The sequence below is a fragment of the Vicia villosa genome, linkage group LG7, assembly GCF_029867415.1.
Source record: "Vicia villosa cultivar HV-30 ecotype Madison, WI linkage group LG7, Vvil1.0, whole genome shotgun sequence".
In the NCBI taxonomy this organism is placed as follows: domain Eukaryota; kingdom Viridiplantae; phylum Streptophyta; class Magnoliopsida; order Fabales; family Fabaceae; genus Vicia; species Vicia villosa.
The window spans coordinates 65,161,063-65,187,388 of record NC_081186.1 but is presented as its reverse complement, the minus strand read 5'-3'; positions in this window follow the sequence as shown (position 1 = coordinate 65,187,388).

Below are 26,326 nucleotides of genomic sequence, written 5' to 3'. Positions count from 1 at the left end.
TATTTGAAATTTTTATCTTAACCGCATTAAAGACTTCTTTTTCTAAAAGGCAGGTTGGACATATTGATCATATACAAAATGAGTGAGGTCAATCTTTGATCCATTTTGATTAGAAAATTCCCACTCTCACTTTTTCGTCCGTAAATAAATATGGTGAAGCTTAGATTATTGTTTTAAAAAATTTTGTCATTTAGAAAAAAACTTATGGTGGGTAGCGGGACTCCGTTTGCTTCAAAATCAATAATACAATTCAAAACTCACACTATACTTAATAAAGTATTATGCTAAAGAAACAAAAAAGCATCAAAGATGTTAACACCATAAGATTCCTTGCATCCATTGGATGAATGCAGTTCACTGGCAATATTAGTTTACTGTAAGAAGAAAACAAAATTAAAATATTTAATTGAAACTCATGATATCTTAAACACAGGTATTGTTACCATTATTCTAAAACAAATCACCCTCAAATTCGCATATATTTCAACTCATATCCAATTAATTAATTAATTATTTAATTATTAAATAAAAACTGAATAGTCTTTTTTACTTTATTTAATCACTGTTCTGGGCTGGGCCAAGATTTGCCCCAACCTAGTTTCAGCCCATTAGGCTTAAAGGCCCAAACCAACCTAAGCTACTGGCAGACGATGCTTCATGCTCGTCTCGGCATTGCCCGGCGCCACTCTCCGTCTTCTAGCTGGTGCTCGGCACAGTGCTGTCCACGAGCAGGTGGATGCTCGGCACACAGCTCCCCGCGAGCATCTACTTGCCGAGGACCCTGCTCCGCGCAGGGGTCCTTCACACCCAATCCTCCGAATACTACGGAGTCCACGTGGCCTCTATAAGACCGCGTCTCCCTTGGATTCCGGAGCGGTTAACCAGGACAGAGGGCATCACGCACCTCCGATATTTCCGCCTAGGAAACCTGGCAGTCTCCTAATTGGGCCTGGAAATCCAGTCCACTAGCGTGATCATGGCCCAGCGCTGGGGGCTATAAATACCCTCTTTCAGTAGAGGGTCAGGTATTCACTTCCTTCTAACCTTTAGCTAGTACTTGCACTCCTTTGCTCGTCTTCTTACTTTGGCATCGGAGTACCTTGCAGGTACACCCCCCTCCTCCTTCCTAGAAGATCCAGTCCGGGCAGCCTACGACAATTCTTCTGATCAGGTACGATCAGTGGCGCCGTCTGTGGGAAACTTGCTTCCCCGTCTTTAACAAAACAAAGATCAAAGCTATTCCTTTTCCAATCGTCATGGCTGACAACAACAACAACATCCCAACTGCTGATCCCTTCCTCCTGCAACACCTGATCGACGAGTCCACCCGTGACGGGGCGAATCGTCGTCGACAGGGGGGAAATCGGCGTACCCCCACCGGGCAAAGAAGGCCCGGGCATGAAGCCTCACCACCCAGGAGGCAGCAGATCCATAGCATCCAGCAACTGCAGGGCCTCCAACAGGTTCAGAACGTTGACCAAGTCCCTCCCGAAGGACACGTTCAGAACGGGGAGGACGGGCAGCACCGAAATCACAATGGGCCAGAACATGCCCAGAATGTGAATGAGGCCGACACCAGAGACGGACAAACTGCTTCCTCATTCACCCACACCTCTGAAAGGCGGAGAGCCCGTCACGGAGAAGAATAGGAGCCGCTCAGCATTCCCGAGGACGCTGACCCCATCACCGTCCGTCTGCTCAAAGAAATACAGTTGACAAACAACCTCCTCCGAATTCAAGACGACCGAATTCACGAGCTGGAAAGACAGCGACGACGACGTCGCTCCCCTCCGAGGAAGCACTACAGGTCACGCTCCTATTCCTCCTCGCGCTCACCGCCAAGGAGGTACCGCCGGCGTTCCCCATCCTCTTCAAGGTCTCCACCAAGAAGATATCACCGCCGGAGGACACGTTCCCGTTCTCCGCCAAGAAAGAGCAAGAAGAACCAGAGGCCAGAAGCCACTGAAGCGGGAAGCCCCTCCCCCGAACAGGATCATCGGGGCCCTTCCAAAGCTGCACCGAAACCTGGCGAACGTCCCCCTCGGGACAACCGTACCAGTTCGGACGATAACCAAGGAAAACCCCGGCGAAACAGACACTACACTTCACCGGGACCAAGCGATGAGGAGGACTTCCGCAGCCCCTTGTCCGGCAGTATCCGGAGAGCCCACCTCCCTCGGGGGATGGAAAAACCGCCAGTATTGGACCAATACGACGGGACCACTGATCCCGACGACCATATTCGGAGCATCGAAGCGGTCATGGACTATCACGTCGTCAGAGGCTCGATCAAGTGCCGCATTTTCCCGACCACCCTCAGGAAGGGAGCGATGAATTGGTACAGGAACCTCCCTCCGAACTCCATCCATTCCTGGACCGAGCTCAAAGAACTCTTCTTGAGCCACTTCACAGCCTCCCGACGACAACCGAAATCGGAAGCCAATCTCGAGGCCGTGATACAAGGACCCAACGAACCTCTTCGGGATTACCTTGAAAGATTCAACAAGGAGGCCGTCCAAGTGCAGACGGCCGACTACATGAAGAGATACCTCTTGGAGCGAGGACTACTCCCCGGTAGTGACTTCAAGAAGGCCATTAAGATTGAGAAGGTGCACTCGATGAATGCCCTCCTCCGCAAAGCAAAGGCATTCATCGACTTTGAAGAAGGCGAGGCAGCCGCGATCAAAGCCTCGAGGGGCAGTGATGTTGCTCGCAGCTCAAACCTCAAGGATCTAGGATCACGCCGAGGACAAGACAAAAGGAGGGACGACAGGTCCCGAGATGCCAAAGAGCGCCGAGGACCGGCAGGACGGTTCAACGACTACACTCCTTTGAACGCCTCGCGGGAGAAAATTCTGGCCGACTGCCAGAACACCGAGTTCAAGAACTCCGGCATCAGGCCCCCGAAGTCAAATCCTACAAGACCGGGGACAGACAAGTCCAAATACTGCAAATACCACAAGAGTCACGGGCATCTGACCGACGAATGCATACATCTCAAAGATGCCATAGAGACCCTGATCAAAGAGGGACTCCTATCAAAGTACACGAAGAAGAGAGAACCCTCCCGAAGAGATGTCCCTCGGAACTCTGACGAGGGGAACTCACCAGATAGCAGACCGCTTCAAGTCGCACTGTCCGTAACCCGACCGGAAGACTTCATCCCTTCAGTCGGCGTGACGACCGCCCTCAGCACCTGGGAACATTTCCCCACCGCAATGGTCATCTCCAACGGCGGCGACCCCGGTGTAGCGGGGAAAATCTGATATCGAAGCCATGGGATTGACTCGAATCAATATTCCGTTTGAAATCGCCACCGCGCTTTATTTTTTCAAAGGAAAAGGGAAAAGAACGAAAAACCCAAAGTTTTGTTTTTAAAACAAAAAGAAGAGAACTCAGGTTCGGGTGTTGATTATATGAGGGGAAGGTTTAAAGCACCCCTCATATCCGTGGTACTCCACGGGAACCTTTTTGAAAATCTGTGTGTGTATGCTAAAAAAGAGTTTGTTTTATTTTTAAAATAAGCTCGGCAAAGCGTTAAGCTTTGGGCCTACATACCTCCTCGGTGCAATGGAGAAGTCAGAGCTAATGTAGTTCCGCTTTAAGGGAAAAACATTTTTAAAACGAATAAACACTTTGTTGTTGTTAGAGAGAAATACTCAGCCATTGATCTTGAGCATGAGAACAAACAAGTTCTTTGCATCGCAAATGAAAGAAGGGCTCCAACTCGGATAAAATCAACGAGTATGCCACTAGCTCTCTCACGCGGAAAAGATCTCGTTATTATCAATCAATTTCAAAATCGTGGGGTATAACCACTCGTTTCGACAATTAACGGTGTCTAAACTTTTGAAGAAAAGCCACTAAGGGCGAAAGATATTTTTAAAAAAAGTTTTGGAAAGATTGCAAACATAAGAATATTTTTGAAAAAGGGAGAAGATTTTGAAAATTTAAGAATGGGAGGAGATGAAGAGGCTATCCTATTGCGTAAAATAAAAGCTAAGGAAAAGAACGGTCTAACCGAAGTAAGAAGCCAACACTTGACATTATGAGTCAAGGTAGATTTCCCATCCTTTGGATTTATCAATACCAACACATTAACACTTGGGGGATCCAGATGAACATATTATCTTAGCACCACTTCGCATTAAGCACATTAAAATTCTGACGAAAATCGGGCAGAGTAACGGCTGTTTTCGAGTAAAATCCTTATATCAATGCCTTGGAATTAACCATCAAGGGCTTTCAAGGAAATACCTGCATACACAAACAGACAACAATCCAATGCCAGACAGACAGAACAATCACAGAGTAATAACAGAATGAGGGTCCAGAGGTACTAGGTCCATAAGTCCAAATCTCCAAAATGCTAGGGATAGTAACCAATAGTCCAAAGAGAGCCTTATGTATTTTTTAGATTTTGGTTTTTTATTAGTGTTTTAGCAAAAAAAGTAAAGTATGGTCCAAGTGTACAAAAGAAAAATAGCGAAAGCATAAACATATGTCCAAATGGACAAAGAGAAAATGGCGGAAAGTAAATATGATGAAATGATAAAATAAAGCGATAAAGCGAGAAATATAAAGAGCGGTATAGTAAAGGTGCGGAAATTAAAGTTAGTTGTTAGATGTTAAAGATAACCATCTTGAAACTTGTCAAGTATGTTATCAAAGTTAGTAATGGAGATCGATGGTGAGTGAATGATGTACTCGGATTTAAATTCAATGGGGTTTATCAGAAGCTTGATAAAATCATAGCGACTACACGATAAAAACCTCCACAAGTCTTAAATCAACCGCATACAATTCTCTTCCATATTTGATCTTTTTATTCGGGACACGAAATATTGCGCTATGTTAAGCAGATCGCCAAGTGATTTATGTAGAAATCACCCTACAACGAGGCCGATCAAAACTTTATGTGCTAATGCATGCGAGAAGAACGATATGTAGATCGCCTTCCGAAAGCAATACCGCACGAAAAGAAAAATGGTGAGTGATCTAGTCTTTGCAAAGAATCCATAAGAATTCTCAAGGTATTAAGACTTTCATCGATCAAAATAAAGAGAAACAAAAGATGGAACCACATTAAAAGCTCCTTTCATCCATAATTTCAATCACTTAATATTGCGGATTTGGATTCTCATCCTATCGACGCCCTAAGTCCATTGAAATTAGAGAGAAATTAGGCCTCCAACTTGTGATTCAAAGAAAATATCAAAAGAATGTAGTAGAAGATGAGTTAGAACCAAAAACAAGTCAAAAACCACAAAAATCAGCATTCTGCCCAGTGTAAATCGATTTGCACAGAGTGTAAATCGATTTGCATAACTCTGTTTTCAAAATCTGCGCAGTTTTCAGTTGTGTAAATCGATTTGCACCAGATGTAAATCGATTTGCACAACACAGTTTTAAAAAAAAACAACAAATAAAGAGAAGAAAACTTGTTTAAACATAAAACCAAACACCTTGTGATCTTGGATCAATTTGTGCACGAAAATGTATCAATTAAGCAAGCAAATCTCATCAATGTAGCACCAAAGGTGCATCAAGCATAAACAACAAAGGATCACATCTTGTATCATGAAAAGGATCTAGAATTTTACCAAATCTTCACAAACTTTGAATCTTCTTCAAGAACACACAACCACAAGCCTTGATCTCTCACAATTGATGAAGAAAAGTAGTGTTTATGTTGAGGTTTAGCTCTAAATTAGTGAGGTTCAAGATGTGACTCACTAATTTGTGTGGAAGAAAAAGAGCTTTGAGTGAGGGGTTTGGAAGAGGTGAGGAGAGAAAGAGCAAGAGTTTTCTTGGCTATCAAAGCTTGAAAAATGAAGAGGGGAGTGCCTCAATTTATAACACTTAGGCTTGGGAAATTTTGTGGCTTGGAGTTAGGATTGGAAAATAGAATTAGGTTTGGAAAAGTGATTTGGAGCCAAAAATGAAATCCAATGGTCTTGATGCAATCACATGAGGGTTTATGATTAAATGATGTAGATAATCAAATGTAAGAACTAAGTCATGCTTCCCATGCTTGCAAATGATGTCAACACTTCAAAAAGCTGAAATTTGCCTTCATTTTTCCAAATTCGTGCTGGTGCAATCGATTTGCACCTTATGCAAATCTATTTACATGGCTGAAATAGGCAAAATCTGGGGCAAAAACAGTTATGCAAATCGATTGCTGTCTTATGCAAATCGATTTGCACTGACGGCAGAAGCAAATCTGGTGTAGAAACAGTTGCGTAAATCGATTTACACCTTATGCAAATCGATTTGCATAGTGAAAATGTTGAAAAATGCTCCTTTGATGGGTATTTTGACTTGGTACCTACAAAACACAAACATACAAAAGCACAAGGCAATATTTTTGGTATTTGGGTTAGTATAATATGCATACAAGGTAAACAATCACTGGTGCTTGATGGTCCCTCTCATTGATGAGGTGAGTGCAACACCATAAACAAAACTTCCAAGTGAAGCTCTTGATTAGTGATTGAGATATGAATGATATAGGATCTTAGGGTCAAAAATTGGGGTATGACAGATGCCCCTTAAATATATAAAACACAATTTTTTATCCTAAGATGCAATGCAATGTTAATGAATGCATGTGATAATAATAAAGCATGACAACACTGGGGAGTAACAGGTGATCCACTGGGGAAAACAAATGTCTTGTTACGACTCCGCTGGGGAAACAAACGTCTTGCGAGTAGAAACTCCACTGGGGAAGGCAAGACTTTGTTGGAGAGACGGAACTTTGGTGGAGAAAGAAACTTCTCTGGGGAAAACACTTCGCGTCAGAGAGGTTATAGCATCCTCTTTTATTGGGGATGAGAAAAGGGGATCATCCTCTTTCACTGGGGATGAGAAAGTATGCATCTTGAATCAGAATGCCAATCTTCTATTAACAGAAATCACACCATCGTACCACTGACAATATGAAGAGGTGTACCGCCGTACCACTGACGATAACACATACCAACGTTCCACTGAAGGCATACCGAGAAATATACCACCGTACCACTGATGACATGAAGAGAGATATACCACCGTACCACTGATGATATGAAGAGACATATACCACCGTACCACTGATGATACAGAAGGGATAATACATCGACGTTCCACTGACGGTGAAGATAACAAAATACACCAACGTTCCACTGAAGGTGAACTACCAACGTCCCACTGGAGGTAGAAAGAGAAATACATCGACGTACCACTGACGATGAAGATAACAAAATACACCAACGTTCCACTGAAGGTGAAGATAACAAAATACACCAACGTTCCACTGAAGGTGAACTACCAACGTCCCACTGGAGGTAGAAAGAGAAATACATCGACGTACCACTAACGATGAAGATAACAAAATACACCAACGTTCCACTGAAGGTGAACTACCAACGTCCCACTGGAGGTAGAAGGAGAAATACATCGACGTACCACTGACGATGAAGATAACAAAATACACCAACGTTCCACTGAAGGTGAACTACCAACGTCCAACTGGAGGTAGAAGGAGAAATACATCGACGTACAACTGACGATGAAGATAACAAAATACACCAACGTTCCACTGAAGGTGAACTACCAACGTCCCACTGGAGGTAGAAAGAGATATACATCGACGTACCACTGACGACGAAGATAACAAAATACACCAACGTTCCACTGAAGGTGAACTACCAACGTCCCACTGGAGGTAGAAAGAGATATACATCGACGTACCACTGACGACGAAGATAACAAAATACACCAACGTTCCACTGAAGGTGAACTACCAACGTCCCACTGGAGGTAGAAAGAGAAATACATCGACGTACCACTGACGATGAAGATAACAAAATACACCAACGTTCCACTGAAGGTGAACTACCAACGTCCCACTGGAGGTAGAAAGAGAAATACATCGACGTACCACTAACGATGAAGATAACAAAATACACCAACGTTCCACTGAAGGTGAACTACCAACGTCCCACTGGAGGTAGAAAGAGAAATACATCGACGTACCACTGACGATGAAGATAACAAAATACACCAACGTTCCACTGAAGGTGAAGATAACAAAATACACCAACGTTCCACTGAAGGTGAACTACCAACGTCCCACTGGAGGTAGAAAGAGAAATACATCGACGTACCACTGACGACGAAGATAACAAAATACACCAACGTTCCACTGAAGGTGAACTACCAACGTCCCACTGGAGGTAGAAAGAGAAATACATCGACGTACCACTGACGATGAAGATAACAAAATACACCAACGTTCCACTGAAGGTGAACTACCAACGTCCCACTGGAGGTAGAAAGAGAAATACATCGACGTACCACTAACGATGAAGATAACAAAATACACCAACGTTCCACTGAAGGTGAACTACCAACGTCCCACTGGAGGTAGAAAGAGAAATACATCGACGTACCACTGACGATGAAGATAACAAAATACACCAACGTTCCACTGAAGCTGAACTACCATCGTCCCACTGGAGGTAGAAAGAGAAATACATCGACGTACCACTGACGATGAAGATAACAAAATACACCAACGTTCCACTGAAGGTGAACTACCAACGTCCCACTGGAGGTAGAAAGAGATATACATCGACGTACCACTGACGACGAAGATAACAAAATACACCAACGTTCCACTGAAGGTGAACTACCAACGTCCCACTGGAGGTAGAAAGAGATATACATCGACGTACCACTGACGACGAAGATAACAAAATACACCAACGTTCCACTGAAGGTGAACTACCAACGTCCCACTGGAGGTAGAAAGAGATATACATCGACGTACCACTGACGATGAAGATATGGTGCACGAAGATGACATAATCAAGCATGTCTCAAGCTGAACACCAGAGCAGAAACTGCTATAACAATCTCTTGATGGCTAGGGAACATTGAAGTTGAGAGAACACAGTAGTTGAGTTCTAAACTATATTCGAACCAGGCCAAAGGTGCATTGAGTGGAATACGTTCTTCTGCATATAAATACATCAACATATTCATTCCTTGTAATGCACTCATGAATCAAAGTGAAAAATTCTTTTATAATTTTCAAAAAGATTTTGTTGAAATCAATTTTCTTTTTGTTTCAAAAATTACTATCAACAATAAATGACATTTTGAGAGATATGAAAGAAATAAGATTGCCAATAAAAAGATAAAGGCTCAAACTTTTTTAATAGAATGGTAGCCTGCAAAAGGCAAGATCCCATGGATTATTACAAAGTTTGGAAAGTGGTAATTTTGTGGAGACGGTACATTGAAATGTAATGACCCCATCCTCTCTCTCAACTTGGAATTCCTGAGCAAAGGCTTCCGTTGAAAAGTGTCGAACTTCTTCATGATAAACAGATGACTGCTGATGATCAAGTCTTGTCTGATGTAGTTACTTGCCATGAATCCCTAACTTTTGCCTGGACCGCCCTTTCGGGTTTTCAGTCCACCGGGTATTTTATTCTGTTTATGTCTCTAATTTTTGCCTGGACCGCCCTTTCGGGTTTTCAATCCACCGAGATGCTCTTTTTTGCCTAAGCCGCCCTTTCGGGTTTTCAACTTAGCGAGCTGTTCTTTTATTATTTTTAGGCGAAGTATTTCTTGACTACATCAGCATTCACGGGACGTGGGAGCTCTTCTCCATCCATAGTTGCAAGAATTAATGCACCGCCAGAGAAGGCTTTCTTAACAACATATGGTCCTTCAAAATTAGGAGTCCACTTGCCCCTTGAATCGGAGGTGAAAGACAAGATCCTTTTGAGCACGAGGTCGCCTTCTCTGAATACACGAGGTCGAACCTTCTTATCAAAAGCTTTCTTCATTCTCTTCTGGTACAACTGACCATGGCATAAAGCTGTCATTCTCTTTTCTTCTATCAAATTCAATTGATCAAACCTGCTCTGACACCATTCAGCCTCAGATAACTTGGTTTCCATTAAAATTCTCAACGATGGAATCTCAACCTCGACGGGGAGCACTGCTTCCATGCCATAAACCAAAGAAAAGGGAGTTGCCCCTGTTGAAGTACGAACGGATGTACGGTACCCATACAAAGCAAATGGGAGCATCTCGTGCCAGTCCTTGTATGTAACAACCATCTTTTGCACAATCTTCTTAATATTCTTATTTGCTGCTTCAACAGCTCCATTCATCTTTGGCCTATAAGGCGAAGAGTTGTGATGTTCAATCTTGAAGCTTTCACACAGTTCTCTCATCATGCTATTGTTCAGATTCGAGCCATTATCAGTAATGATCTTGCTCGGTACACCATATCTGCAAATGATGTTGTTCTTGATAAATCTGACCACAACTTGCTTTGTTACATTAGCATATGAAGCAGCTTCTACCCACTTGGTGAAGTAATCGATTGCTACCAGGATGAATCGATGTCCATTCGAAGCCTTGGGTTCAATCATGCCAATCATATCAATACCCCACATATAGAAAGGCCATGGGGAAGAAATAACATTGAGAAGTGTCGGAGGCACATGAATCTTGTCAGCATACACTTGACACTTGTGACACTTCTTTACAAATTTGTAGCAATCAGATTCCATTGTCAACCAATAGTAACCTGCTCTAAGCATCTTTTTAGCCATCGAATGTCCATTGGCATGAGTACCAAAAGAACCTTCATGAATTTCATGCATCAACATGTCTGCTTCGTGTCTATCCACGCATCTGAGCAAGACCATGTCATAATTCCTTTTATACAAAACATCAGCATTGATGAAGAAACTGCCAGCCAATCTCCTCAAAGTTTTCTTATCTTTATTTGATGCCCCAAGTGGGTACTCTCGAGTCTGGAGGAAGTGCTTAATATCGAAATACCAAGGCTTTTCATCTATTGCTTCCTCAACTGCAAATACATGAGCAGGTCTATCAAGACGCCTGATTGTAATCCGAGGCTCCTCATTATGGGAATTAACCTTGTACATGGAAGACAATGTGGCTAATGCATCAGCCATCTGATTCTCATCTTGCGGGATGTCGTGGAATTCAACTTTGTTGAAGAATGTCAATAACCTTCTGGCGTAATCTTTGTAAGGAATTAAACCAGGATGACGAGTTTCCCATTCTCCTTTAATCTGATTAATCACAAGTGCGGAATCTCCATAAACATCAAGAATCTTAATTCTCAGATTAATGGCCTCTTCAAGTCCCATGATGCAAGCTTCATACTCAGCAATATTATTTGTACAGTCAAAACATATCCTTGCAGTGAAAGGAACATGTGATCCATGTGGAGTGATGATAATGGCGCCAATTCCATGGCCATGAACATTAGAAGCTCCATCAAAAATCAAACCCCATTTGGATTCAGGATCCGGCCCTTCTTCTGGCAATGGTTCATCCCAATCTTGAGATCTCAAATACATTATATCTTCATCTGGGAAGTCCATTCTGATAGATTGATGATCATCAATTGGTTGGTGAGCGAGGTACTCTGCCAACACACTTCCTTTCACAGCTTTCTGAGCTCGATATTCAATATCATATTCTGATAGCAACATTTGCCAGCGAGCAATCCTTCTAGTTAATGCAGGTTTCTCAAATACATACTTAATTGGATCCATTTTGGAGATCAATAGGGTGGTGTGGTTCAACATATACTGTCTCAGTCGGCGAGCAGCCCACACCAAAGCACAGCAAGTTTTCTCAAGCAGCGAGTATCTTGTTTCGCACTCGGTAAACTTTTTGCTAAGGTAGTATATTGCATACTCTTTTCGACCAGACTCGTCATGCTGACCCAACACACATCCCATTGAATTTTCAAGCACTGTGAGGTACATAATCAAAGGCCTTCCTTCAACTGGAGGGAGCAAAATGGGAGGTTCAAGCAAATATTCTTTGATGTTGTCAAAAGCTTTCTGACAATCTTCATTCCACACACATCCCTGATTTTTCTTTAACAACTTGAAGATTGGCTCACAGGTAGCAGTCATATTGGAAATGAACCTGGAGATATAATTCAAACGTCCGAGGAAACCTCTCACTTGTTTCTCAGTCTTAGGTGCTGGCATTTCCTGAATTGCTTTGACTTTATCAGGATCCACTTCCATTCCTCTCTGACTGACAATGAAACCCAATAATTTTCCGGAACGGACACCAAAAGTGCATTTGTTTGGATTTAAGCGGAGACGATACTTTCTCAAACGCTGAAACAACTTTAACAGATCTTCCATGTGCCCTTCCTCTGACTGGGACTTGGCAATCATAACATCCACATAAACCTCAATTTCTTTGTGCATCATATCATGGAAAAGAGTAGTCATGGCCCTCTGATATGTCGCACCAGCATTCTTTAACCCAAATGGCATCACCTTGTAACAGAATGTCCCCCAGGGTGTAATAAAGGTTGTCTTTTCCATGTCTTCAGGTGCCATCTTAATCTGGTTGTATCCTGAAAAACCATCCATAAAGGAGAAAACCTCAAATTTGGCCGTGCTATCTACCAACATATCAATGTGAGGTAGAGGAAAATCATCTTTCGGACTGGCTTTGTTCAAATCTCTATAATCCACACACATGCGAACTTTTCCGTCTTTCTTTGGAACAGGCACAATATTGGCAATCCATTGAGGATATACAGAAGTGACAAGGAAACCTGCATCTATCTGTTTCAAGACCTCATTCTTAATCTTTTCTGCCATATCAGGATGACTCCTTCTTAACTTTTGCTTGACAGGAGGACATTCTGGTTTCAACGGCAAGCGATGCTCCACAATATCTGTGTCCAACCCAGGCATATCTTGGTAGGACCACGCAAAAATGTCAACATACTCTTTAAGAAGCTCTACCATCCTCTTCTTAACATCTTGACCAAGAAGTGCCCCAATCTTGACTTCCTTTTTATCTTCTTCAGAACCCAAGTTGATGACTTCTAACGGCTCTTTATATGGCTGAATGGTGTCTTCCTCGTGCTCAAGCAGTCGGGAAATCTCATCAGGAATACATTCATCACTCTCTTCTTCCGCCTCATACACAGGACACTCGAAGTTAGGAGAGGGCGCAGGGTCATTACTTTCAACGGTTTTATTGATTAATCTGCACAAATGATTATTATTTCAAGAAAAGGAAAGATATATGCAAACATGTAATCGTGCAGATTATGGAAAAATGAAAACATTTTTTAAGGTTTTTTGTGTTACCACTTTCCAGAAAAAGCAAAAAGATAAAAAGCATGTATATGCAGAAACAAAATGACTTTTATTGATGATTTTAATGTTTAAAACAAACAGAAAACAACCCCAACAACTTCACTTTCATCTTGGGCAGAATGAAAGGATTTTGAAAAACATAAAAGCAAATTACTTTGAGACATGAGTACACTCAGGAATGTCAATGGTGATCCAGTTCTTAATCATCTTTCCATTGGTCACAAAGTTTGGCACTTCTGGCTCTGGTTCATCTTCAACAATAGCATCTACCTCTGGAAGATTTGGGTGTAGAAACCCAGCACTATGAAACATCTCTTGATAAGGACGAAAAGCAGATTCAGACTTCATCACAGACTTGTCTGAGGCAGAAAATCCCAGACCAGCTCTATTCCTGTTCTCTTGTAGACTCACCACTTGTCCCCAGACTCCTGAATGTCCATTCTGAACCACCAGCTGAGCATCTCTGAAGGAGGCAATGGAAGCTTCATCCTTTTTGAATTCATCATTAACAGACAGGGCTTGGAATGCAGTTCCAATGACCACTTCATCAGCTTCTATGGTATGGGACGAAGAAAGATGACTAATCAGTAAAGCTTGTTCTCCATTCACAACGACCATCTTTCCATCTTTCACAAATTTCAACTTTTGGTGAAGAGTTGAAGTAACTGCCCCAGCCTCATGGATCCACGGACGTCCTAATAAGCAACTGTATGCAGGGAAAATGTCCATCACTTGAAAAGTAATCTTGAAGACAAATGGTCCAATACCAATAGGCAAATCAACCTCTCCGACCACTGATTTCTTCGATCCATCAAAAGCCTTGACGACCACATTGCTAAATCTCATTGGTGTGCCACCATAAGATAGCTTAGCAAGAGTGGATTTTGGCATGACATTCAGAGATGATCCAGTATCGATCAACACATTGGACATTGAGTCCTCTTTGCAACTGACAGAGATGTGCAAAGCCAAATTATGATTTCTTCCTTCCTCAGGCAAATCTTCATCACTGAAGCTCAAATTGTTACATGCAGTGATATTGCTCACAACCCCATTAAACTGATCCAGCGTCACATCATGATCCACAAAGGCTTGATCGAGTATTTTCATCAAAGAATCTCTATGAGCAGGAGAATTCGCCAGCAACTCCATTATAGAGATCTTGTACGGAGTACGATGCAGCTGATCCACGATCTTATAATCGCTCATCTTGATAAGCTTCAAAATCTCATCCATTTCCTTTCCTGAAGATGACTTAGCATTTACTTTTGTCGCATCATTATTGTTCACAGGTACTTGAGTAGAATTCCTCTGGACATCCACAACTGTTTGGGGTTGAGTAAAAACTCGTCCGCTTCTAGTCACTCTACTGACATCTGCTATATTCTCAACAGAAGACAGAGACTTAATCTCGACTTCTTTTCCAGCTTCTAGCATGGTGGCATTGTATCTGTTAGGTACAGCTTTATCAGAACTATAAGGTACAGATCCAGGCAAACATATCACAAGAGGTTCCACAGCAGCTTTGCCATAATAACCAATCTCTACACATTCCGGGATTTCAAAGCATGGTTCAATCACATTGACATCACCTTCATCTCTGTCCCTCAGAATCTCAATGAGCCTTTGATCTATCATCTCTTGTAAATCTCTTCTCACAATGTAACATCCTCGAGGATTGACTGAACAAATCCTACAAGCAGCATGATTATGCTCATAATGACTATATTCACACAGAGTGGCATGCATCTCTACCAATGACCCTCTGATGTCTTCCACACGATAAATCTTATACTTCCCAGGGCATCCATACACCATATTCACAGCAGATGCTTCATGAGTTGGCAACGGATTGTTCTGCACATTTGGGCCAATATCACGGAAGGAAAGCATACCAGAACGAACCAATCTTTGGACTTCATTCTTCAGGGGCCAACAATTTTCCAAATCATGCCCAGGAGCATTCTGATGAAAAGCACAAGTGGCATCAGCCTTGTACCACCAAGGGAGTTTCTCTGGAACAGGGGGTGGTGACCTTGGTTGAACCAGCTTCTTATGAATTAGAGCAGGATACAGTTCAGTGTACGTCATAGGGATAGGATCAACATTAACTCGAGGATACGGATTCCGCCTTGCTGGTTGTTGATTAACAGGAGCTACAGGCACTGAATTCACAACAGGAGTTACTGACGCCACTTGTTGAGATGGATTTCTGAATCGACTATTCCTCCCATGAGAAACAGCATTGGCATCTGATTCTTTCTTCTTCTGGAGTGAAGAACCATACTTCTTCGCACCACCATATGAATTGTCATTTCGAACCAAACGACCTTCTCGCACAGCTTCTTCCAATCTGACACCCATACCCACCATTTCAGTGAAGTCTACAGGAGCACTGGCAATCATCTTCTCATAATAAAACGGACCAAGAGTCTTCAGAAAAATCTTAGTCATCTCTTTTTCTTCCATGGGAGGAATCACTTGGGCGGCAACCTCACGCCATCTTTGAGCATATTCCTTGAAGGATTCTTTCTCTTTCTGCATCATAGCTCGCAATTGATCCGTATCAGGAGCCATGTCCACATTATACTTGTATTGCTTCACAAACGCCTCAGCTAAGTCATTGAAAGTGCGGATATGGGTGCTATCAAGGCCCATATACCACTTAGAAGCAGCTCCAGTCAAACTATCTTGGAAATAGTGAATCAACAGACGTTGATCATCAGTGTGAGTGGACATCTTCCTTATATACATCACCAGGTGTGCCTGAGGACAGGAATTTCCTTTGTACTTCTCAAATTCAGGCAGTTTGAACTTAGCAGGTACTTTCACATTGGGAACAAGGCAAAGATCATGCACATTCTTTCCAAACAGTTCTTTCCCACGCAAGGCTTTCATCTCTTTCTCCAGTTCTTCAAACTGATCTTGGAAACCATCCATTCTGTCATGAATTTCACTTGGAGCGGCATCATAAATGGGCTCTGGGACAAAAGGACCAGTATGAACAATAGGAGAGGTGTTGACCATAACAGGAGTCAACGGACGAGTCATCTCAGGAACAGACAAATAACCTTCAGGCATGCCCCAGGGGTATCCATTAGGCATTCGTTGCTGAGTAGCACCAACAGGAATAGCAGGAATGGTTGTAGCAGCAATTTCAGAAATCACAGTGGTCTGACCCTGAGCTTGGGCATTAGGAGGAGGAACCTGATTCTGATTCTGATTCTGAGCAGCCATCAATGTCTCAACCAGAGCAGTGAGACGATCCACACCAGATCTCAAAGTAACAACCTCTTCACATAGCTCACGATTCTCTTGTTCAAGACCTTCCATCTTCTTCTTGCAGTTAGCTCGAGTGTTATACCGGTGAGACAGCTTGATTCTGTATGAAGAACACTAAATAAGACCTCTGGAATACCCTCGGAAGCAAGACCAAAATGCAGAATGATGCATGAAATGCAATGCAAATGATTTTTATTTTTGGTTTTCAGGGAACTTTTAAGACATTAATTGTAAACATTAGCAAAAAACATCATAAAACATAACAATATTCTTTCATTAGTAATGGAAAAGCATACAAAAGGATTCAAAGATCCAAAATTACAAAACAAAGAAAAAGCTAAAAACTAGAAGGGAGCACTTCTGACGAAGATCCATCTCCTCTCTGCAGCTTCCTACGGAGCTTCTCCAATTCATCTTCATAAAAGGCCTTCAAATGAGCATTCTCGACCATCAGCTTATCAGCAACTTCTTTCCAGTCAACTGAATCTTCATGACTACCAGAGGAAAATAAATCCTCTTGTTGTCTCTTTCACTTTTCACTTTGGTCTTCAAGATAGAGATCAACTTCCATAACGATTTTTGAAGTTGTCAAGATTAGTAACCAAAGTTGCTAGCTCTTTCAATTCCTTTGCACTTGAATTTCTGAAAGTGTACTTCTTGATGCTTCTCTTTTGATCCATGGTACCTGTTATGTTTACAAAAAATGTCTCTAAGTTCCTTGAAAACCATTTGCGAATGTTATTTTTATGAATGCATGAATGCATGGTTTATGCATCAATCACAATCAAGAGCACACAAGATCACATCAAATCACACAAAATCACACAGTCCAGGTTCAAAGGTTCGACGTCACGAGCATGGAGCCATGGGTCTACCCATCCCACAAGGAGTGATCTAGGGAGTTTTGTACCTGCCAATCGGGTTCTACAAAGGTTCCCAGAGTTTTCAATCTTCTATCGGATATTACCGGCACGCACAATTGCTCATGGGCGCCAATAATATGCCTAAAAAGACCTCGTCTGAGCGTAGTATCGCATGACAACAAGCTCAAATTGGTACTTGATCTTGTTTCTGCACTACATCCTAAAAAGGCTTAGATTGGTTAAAAAGGTTCTAGGCCATTCAGCTTCTACGGACACTCACTATTGAAAGTAATAGCGTAATCACGATGGTTCGTAACAACCTCTACTACCTTCCATGAGGCCTCCACTGATTGGGGTTCCACCATATGACGCTCATGGTAACGATTGCTCCTGACATGCGACTATTGGTCTTACCACCTCCTATCTCAAGTTACTCACCAAAGTTCGGGTTAGAACTTTGTCTCATCACAGAGGAACCATCGAGCACCAAAAAGAAAAAAAGAAAATAAACAAACAAAGCACACAATAATATATACAGATAAAAACACATAGATAAACAAAAATAGGCTTAACACGCTTAAAACTGGGTCCCCAGTGAAGTCGCCATTTTTCTGTAGCGGGGAAAATCTGATATCGAAGCCATGGGATTGACTCGAATCAATATTCCGTTTGAAATCGCCACCGCGCTTTATTTTTTCAAAGGAAAAGGGAAAAGAACGAAAAACCCAAAGTTTTGTTTTTAAAACAAAAAGAAGATAACTCAGGTTCGGGTGTTGATTATATGAGGGGAAGGTTTAAAGCACCCCTCATATCCGTGGTACTCCACGAGAACCTTTTTGAAAATCTGTGTGTGTATGCTAAAAAAGAGTTTGTTTTATTTTTAAAATAAGCTCGGCAAAGCGTTAAGCTTTGGGCCTACATACCTCCTCGGTGCAATGGAGAAGTCAGAGCTAATGTAGTTCCGCTTTAAGGGAAAAACGTTTTTAAAACGAATAAACACTTTGTTGTCGTTAGAGAGAAATACTCAGCCATTGATCTTGAGCATGAGAACAAACAAGTTCTTTGCATCGCAAATGAAAGAAGGGCTCAAACTCGGATAAAATCAACGAGTATGCCACTAGCTCTCTCACGCGGAAAAGATCTCGTTATTATCAATCAATTTCAAAATCGTGGGGTATAACCACTCGTTTCGACAATTAATGGTGTCTAAACTTTTGAAGAAAAGCCACTAAGGGCGAAAGATATTTTTAAAAAAAGTTTTGGAAAGATTGCAAACATAAGAATATTTTTGAAAAAGGGAGAAGATTTTGAAAATTTAAGAATGGGAGGAGATGAAGAGGCTATCCTATTGCGTAAAATAAAAGCTAAGGAAAAGAACGGTCTAACCCAAGTAAGAAGCCAACACTTGACATTATGAGTCAAGGTAGATTTCCCATCCTTTGGATTTATCAATACCAACACATTAACACTTGGGGGATCCAGATGAACATATTATCTTAGCACCACTTCGCATTAAGCACATTAAAATTCTGACGAAAATCGGGCAGAGTAACGGCTGTTTTCGGGTAAAATCCTTATATCAATGCCTTGGAATTAACCATCAAGGGCTTTCAAGGAAATACCTGCATACACAAACAGACAACAATTCAATGCCAGACAGACAAAACAATCACAGAGTAATAACAGAATGAGGGTCCAGAGGTACTAGGTCCATAAGTCCAAATCTCCAAAATGCTAGGGATAGTAACCAATAGTCCAAAGAGAGCCTTATGTATTTTTTAGATTTTGGTTGTTTATTAGTGTTTTAGCAAAAAAAGTAAAGTATGGTCCAAGTGGACAAAAGAAAAATAGCGAAAGCATAAACATATGTCCAAATGGACAAAGAGAAAATGGCGGAAAGTAAATATGATGAAATGATAAAATAAAGCGATAAAGCGAGAAATATAAAGAGCGGTATAGTAAAGGTGCAGAAATTAAAGTTAGTTGTTAGATGTTAAAGATAACCATCTTGAAACTTGTCAAGTATGTTATCAAAGTTAGTAATGGAGATCGATGGTGAGTGAATGATGTACTCGGATTTAAATTCAATGGGGTTTATCAGAAGCTTGATAAAATCATAGCGACTACACGATAAAAACCTCCACAAGTCTTAAATCAGCCGCATACAATTCTCTTCCATATTTGATCTTTTTATTCGGGACACGAAATATTGCGCTATGTTAAGCAGATCGCCAAGTGATTTATATAGAAATCACCCTACAACGAGGCCGGTCAAAACTTTATGTGCTAATGCATGCGAGAAGAACGATATGTAGATTGCCTTCCGAAAGCAATACCGCACGAAAAGAAAAATGGTGAGTGATCTAGTCTTTGCCAAGAATCCATAAGAATTCTCAAGGTATTAAGACTTTCATCGATCAAAATAAAGAGAAACAAAAGATGGAACCACATTAAAAGCTCCTTTCATCCATAATTTCAATCACTTAATATTGCGGATTTGGATTCTCATCCTATCGACGCCCTAAGTCCATTGAAATTAGAGAGAAATTAGGCCTCTAACTTGTGATTCAAAGAAAATATCAAAATAATGGAGTAGAAGATGAGTTAGAACCAAAAACAAGTCAAAAACCACAAAAATCAGCATTCTGCCCAGTGTAAATCGATTTGCATAGAGTGTAAATCGATTTGCATAACTCTGTTTTCAAAATCTGCGCAGTTTTCAGTTGTGTAAATCGATTTGCACCAGATGTAAATCGATTTGCACAACACAGTTTTCAAAAAAAAAACAGCAAATAAAGAGAAGAAAACTTGTTTAAACATAAAACCAAACACCTTGTGATCTTGGATCAATTTGTGCACGAAAATGTATCAATTAAGCAAGCAAATCTCATCAATGTAGCACCAAAGGTGCATCAAGCATAAACAACAAAGGATCACATCTTGGATCATGAAAAGGATCTAGAATTTTACCAAATCTTCACAAACTTTGAATCTTCTTCAAGAACACACAACCACAAGCCTTGATCTCTCACAATTGATGAAGAAAAGTAGTGTTTATGTTGAGGTTTAGCTCTAAATTAGTGAGGTTCAAGATGTGACTCACTAATTTGTGTGGAAGAAAAAGAGCTTTGAGTGAGGGGTTTGGAAGAGGTGAGGAGAGAAAGAGCAAGAGTTTTCTTGGCTATCAAAGCTTGAAAAATGAAGAGGGGAGTGCCTCAATTTATAGCACTTAGGCTTGGGAAATTTTGTGGCTTGGAGTTAGGATTGGAAAATAGAATTAGGTTTGGAAAAGTGATTTGGAGCCAAAAATGAAATCCAATGGTCTTGATGCAATCACATGAGGGTTTATGATTAAATGATGTAGATAATCAAATGTAAGAACTAAGTCATGCTTCCCATGCTTGCAAATGATGTCAACACTTCAAAAAGCTAAAATTTGCCTTCATTTTTCCAAATTCGTGCTGGTGCAATCGATTTGCACCTTATGCAAATCTATTTACATGGCTGAAAAAGGCAAAATCTGGGGCAAAAACAGTTATGCAAATCGATTGCTGTCTTATGCAAATCGATTTGCACTGATGGCAGAAGCAAATCTGGTGTAGAAACAGTTGCGTAAATCGATTTACACCTTATGCAAATCGATTTGCACAGTGAAAATGTTGAAAAATGCTCCTTTGATGGGTATTTTGACTTGGTACCTACAAAACACAAACATACAAGAGCACAAGGCAATATTTTTGGTATTTGGGTTAGTATAATATGCATACAAGGTAAACAATCACTGGTGCTTGATGGTCCCTCACATTGATGAGGTGAGTGCAACACCATAAACAAAACTTCCAAGTGAAGCTCTTGATTAGTGATTGAGATATGAATGATATAGGATCTTAGGGTCAAAAATTGGGGTATGACACCCGGCTCTCTCACCGTCAGTTCAGTCAAGAGAAAGTTCGATGAGCTGCTCAACGCCAACGCCGATCTCGGCCCTACTCTGCGAAAATTCCGAGGAAAGTCAGACCCAATCACTTTCTACCTCGAGGAACTGCCCGGCGGAGCTCCAAACGCCACCATTCCCCTCCTCGTCCGAGCAAGAATGGAAAACTTCGATGTTCGACGGGTCCTGGTCGATGAAGGTAGTTCGGTCGACATCATGTACTCTCACCTCTTCCGAACGCTTCAGCTGGACGACTCGCACCTCACTCCCTATGTGGGTTCCGACCTCCAGGGTTTCAACGGAGCCACCACCAAACCGTGGGGCTACGTCGAGCTGATTGTCACCTTCGGGGAAGGGGAAGCGTCCAGGCAAGTCAAAACCAGGTTTTTGGTGATCGACTGCAAAACATTGTACAACTGCATCATCGGACGCCCAACACTGGCCGAGCTAACCGCCGTGCCCTCCACGGTCCATCTGAAGATGAAGTTCTACACGAGGACAGGGAAAGTGGCCACCATCAACGCCGACATTGAAGCTGCGAGGAGGATCTTCGACGCCTCCGTCAAGGGACTAGAGCTGATCGCCCCTCCGACCAGCTCCAACAAAAAACCAAGGGCCGAAGACAAGCATCCTCGGGAAGATCAGCATCCAACGGCCAACGTCAGCTCAGTCGACCTCGATGCAAGGTTTACACAAGAAGAACTGAAGACCGGGGAAGAGACACAATCAAAGGCCCCTCATCCCGTCCGGCCTGTCCCCGATGGATATTTCGAGCTGATCCCCCTGGGGGACAACCCCGACAGAGCAGTGAAGATCGGCAAAGGCATCCCTGACCTGCCGAGGAAGCAACTCGTAGCCTGCCTTCGAGCCAATGCCGACCTGTTCTCCTGGAGCACCGCAGAGATGCCCGGACTCGACCCTGAGGTCGCCTGCCACCACCTCTCCATCAATCCGACCGCCAAGGCCGTAGTACAACGTAGGCTGCCGAGAAAGCTGTAAAAGACCTCCTAGAGGCAAATTTTATTTCTGAGGCCAAGTATTCAACTTGGCTCTCAAACGTTGTACTTGTTAAAAAATCTAATGGAAAATGGAGAATGTGTGTTGATTATACTGATGTTAACCGGGCATGTCCAAAAGACGCCTATCCTTTACCTAATATTGATAGACTGGTCGACAACTCGGCCGGCTATAAACTGTTGTCTTTCATGGACGCTTATTCAGGTTACAACCAGATTCCCATGGCGTGATGCGACAAGCAGTGCACGACTTTCATGACCGAATCGGGCAATTATTACTACAACGTAATGCCCTTCAGACTCAAGAACGCCGGGGCAACATACCAGCGGATGATGAACAAGGTCTTCCGAGGAGAAATCGGCGACACGCTCGAGGTGTATATGGACGACATGATCGTCAAATCTCTAGAAGACTCCGACCATACGATACATCTCGAGCGGGTCTTCGAGCAGGCCAGGTCCTGCAGGATGCGCTTCAATCCGGAGAAGTGTACCTTCGGAGTACAGGCAGGCAAATTCCTCGGCTTCTACTTAACAGAACGAGGAATAGAAGCCAACCCTGATAAGTGCCGAGCATTCTCGGACCTCCCTACCCCCACCAATAAAAAATCCATCCAAGTACTAAACGGAATGCTCAAGGCATTATCCCGCTTCGTCGCGAAGTCCGCCCAGCATGCACTTCCATTCTTTAAGCTTCTTCGGAAGGAAGCAGCTTTCGAGTGGTCCGAGGAATGCGAACAAGCATTATCCCACCTCAAACAAGTGCTCTCCAAACCCCCGGTGCTATCCCGACCAGACAGCAACAAGGTTCTCTATCTCTACTTGGCCGTTTCAGGCGAGGCGGCTAGCGCAGCCCTGATCCGAGAAACGGAAGACGGGCAGAAGCCAGTGTACTTCACGAGCAAAGCCCTACAAGGGCCCGAGGTGCGCTATCAACAGATAGAAAAAATCGCACTGGCCCTAATAACGGCCGCCAGGAGACTGAGGTACTACTTCCTTGCCCACACTATCATCGTCCGGACAGACCAACCGATCAAGCAACTTCTCAGCCGACCAGACATGGCCGGGAGAATGCTGAGGTGGTCCCTCGAACTGTCCGAGTTCGACATACAATACGAGGGCAGGAAAGCGTTAAAAGCCCAAGCACTCGCCGACTTCGTGGCCGAGATGACGACGATCTCCAACTCCCCAACACCCACCGAGAATAAGTGGACCATCTATGTCGATGGCGCCTCGAGCCACGGGGGAAGCGGAGCCGGTATCATCTTAGAGAACGACGAGGGGCTCCTCATCGAAGTATCCTTGGTCCTATCCTTCACCACATCGAACAACCAGGCCGAGTACGAAGCCCTCCTAGCGGGCCTACGCCTCGCCGAGGACGTGGGCGCTCGGGAAGTCATGATTTATACCGACTCTCAACTGGTCGCGTCCCAAGTTAGCGGCGATTACCAGGCCAAAAACGACACACTAGCCGAGTATCTATCGCTCGTCAAAGAAAAAATGAAAGGATTCACAAAGGCAGACGTCGCGCACATCCCTCGGGAACATAACTCGCGGGCCGACCTTTTATCCAAGCTTGCGAGCCGAACCTCTCGCCAAGATCACGTCTCAAAACGTGCTCCGCTTCTACAAACGAAACATACTCGCTCGGTTCGGGGTACCACAAGCTATAATCACCGACAATGGCACCCAATTCACTGACAGGAAGTTCCAAGAATTCGTGACCAAGCTCGGCACAAAACAGAACTTCACCTCAGTCGAACACCTTCAAACGAACGGGCAGGCAGAGGCAGTCAACCGAGTCATCCTCCGAGGACTGAAAAGGAGGCTCGGCGAAGCTAAAAAAGCTTGGGTCGAAGAACTGCATAGTGTACTTTGGGCGTATAGAATGACGCCCCATTCGAGAACCTTCCCGGCGCACCGAGTCACCCCTCGAAGAGGAGCTCAACGACGAAGCTATGAGGGAAGAGCTCGACATGGTCGAGGAGATCCGCACAGGATCTTCCCTCCGAGAAGCAAAATTAAAAAAACAGATAGCTCTCCGCTACAACACCAAAGTTATCAAGCGCGAATTCGAAGTCGGCGCCCTGGTGCTCCGCAGAAATATGAAGGATTCGCGCGAGGGTAAACTAGCCCCAAACTGGGAAGGCCCGTACCGAGTTTACGATAAAACGGAGAACGGCGCCTACTACCTCGAGGATCTCCTCGGAGTAAAACTTGCTCGGCCTTGGAATGCTGAAAAACTCAGACGTTATTACAGTTAGACCCAGCCTAACGCCCCCAGACAACCGTATCCAACACGGGCGCTAGCCGGGCAGGGACCCGCGTCATCGGTACGAACGCGAGGACTCCACGACAGCAACGGTCGAATTTCCCCACAAAACGGGAGGGCCGACCACACGGAAGACTCTACACCTAGACCCTCCGTGGAAGTACCTGCACGGCAGAACCCCAGCTCGCGATGGGATCGTTCACGCCGCGAGAACTTGGCCCCAATCGTGGTCTCGTACTCGCTACCAACGCACATCTGCTCTGCGCACCCGGACCGTACTCAACACGCCCGGGCAATCAATCCAGGCCGAGCATAGTCCATAAAAACCGATAATGTCACAAGTATAGAGGTAACTCTCCGGCGTATCCGAGCGTAAGTCATCAGTTACCTAAAACAATCGAAAAATATTCTAAGTATGGGGGAAATACCTCGTCTTACGAGCACAACAGAAAAGTTATCAAGACACGAGCAACAAAGTAAAACACTCTAAATGAACAAGACGATAATCAAACATAAAAGGCATATTAATAAAAGCCGACCAGACTGGCCAGTGATGTCCAAATGTTACAGCAAAATGTCGGGCACGCAGGCCCCAAATATACCGGGCATAAGCTCCAAAAATCCTAAAGATCAAAAAACGGCGCGCAGGCCAAGAAGACAAAGGCACGCATGCCCCAAACAAGCTTACTCCTCATCGGGTGTCCCGGGCACCAGGTGGCCGTCCACGATCCTGGTCGAAATTCCAATGTTGTCCGTCTTCAGACCCGGATTCAGAAGTTTCAACTGCTGAACGACACACTTGAATCCCTCCTCGGCCATGTCGGCAAGTTCGATCTTCAAGTCGTCAATCTTCTCGACAAACTCAGCCCTCGACCTCAAGGCCGCCACATCCGAGGATTCTTCGGCAGTCGGCTCCCAAACCTGTTCGAGTTCAGCAACCTTCTTCTTCTCTTCCTCTACCTCCTCATTTTTCTGCTTCAAAAGGTCCTCCATCTTTTTCTTTATCTTCTCCCGAAGAGATTTTTGCCGGGCAGCTTCCTCCTCAGCGGCCTTCTTGTCGTCCTCCGCCTTCTGCAGGACCTCAGCAAGAGCAGCACCCCCCTTGGGCAAACATTTGAGCCATTTCGACAACCCTCATTACAGCAGCGCTGTCGCTGGCCAACTGCTTTAGCCGGGCCGGGGAAGACATCTCCTCAACTCGGCAAGTCTCATCCGGAGAGATGGATAGAGGAAACTTCTCGAAAAACTGACCCTCTTTGAAGCAAGGAGGGAGTACAAATCCGCGCTCAGCTCCCGTGACTGGTGGATCTTCTCGGGACATCTCCGACCGACGCTGCCTCTTCAGCGTCCCCCCTTCCGGGATCACCAAAGGAAAACCGGCAGAGCCGGAATGTTCACCTGAACCGACCCCCCGATTCTTGTTTTTTAACGCCCGGATCCTCCTTCCATCCTGGGCCGCCTTCAGGACCTTGTCCTCCTTCACTGGCATAGCATCTGAAATACAAAACAAACAGTTAGCGAAGAGCATTAACTGAAAAATCAAAATAAAGGATGAAACATCCACCTAACAACGCCTTGGTTTCCGCCGGCGTCCTACACGTCAAGAGAGCCTTAGTGTTAATGGCCCGAACCTCAGTCTTCAGCACGCCCTCCTCGTCATAAATGGACTCCCCCGTCCTCGTCACCCACTGGCTAAGACTAAAGCTGTCCACCCACTGACAGAGACGGAGATACGACGCCGTGTCTTGCTCGTCTAGATCCCCGTCATCCCGAGC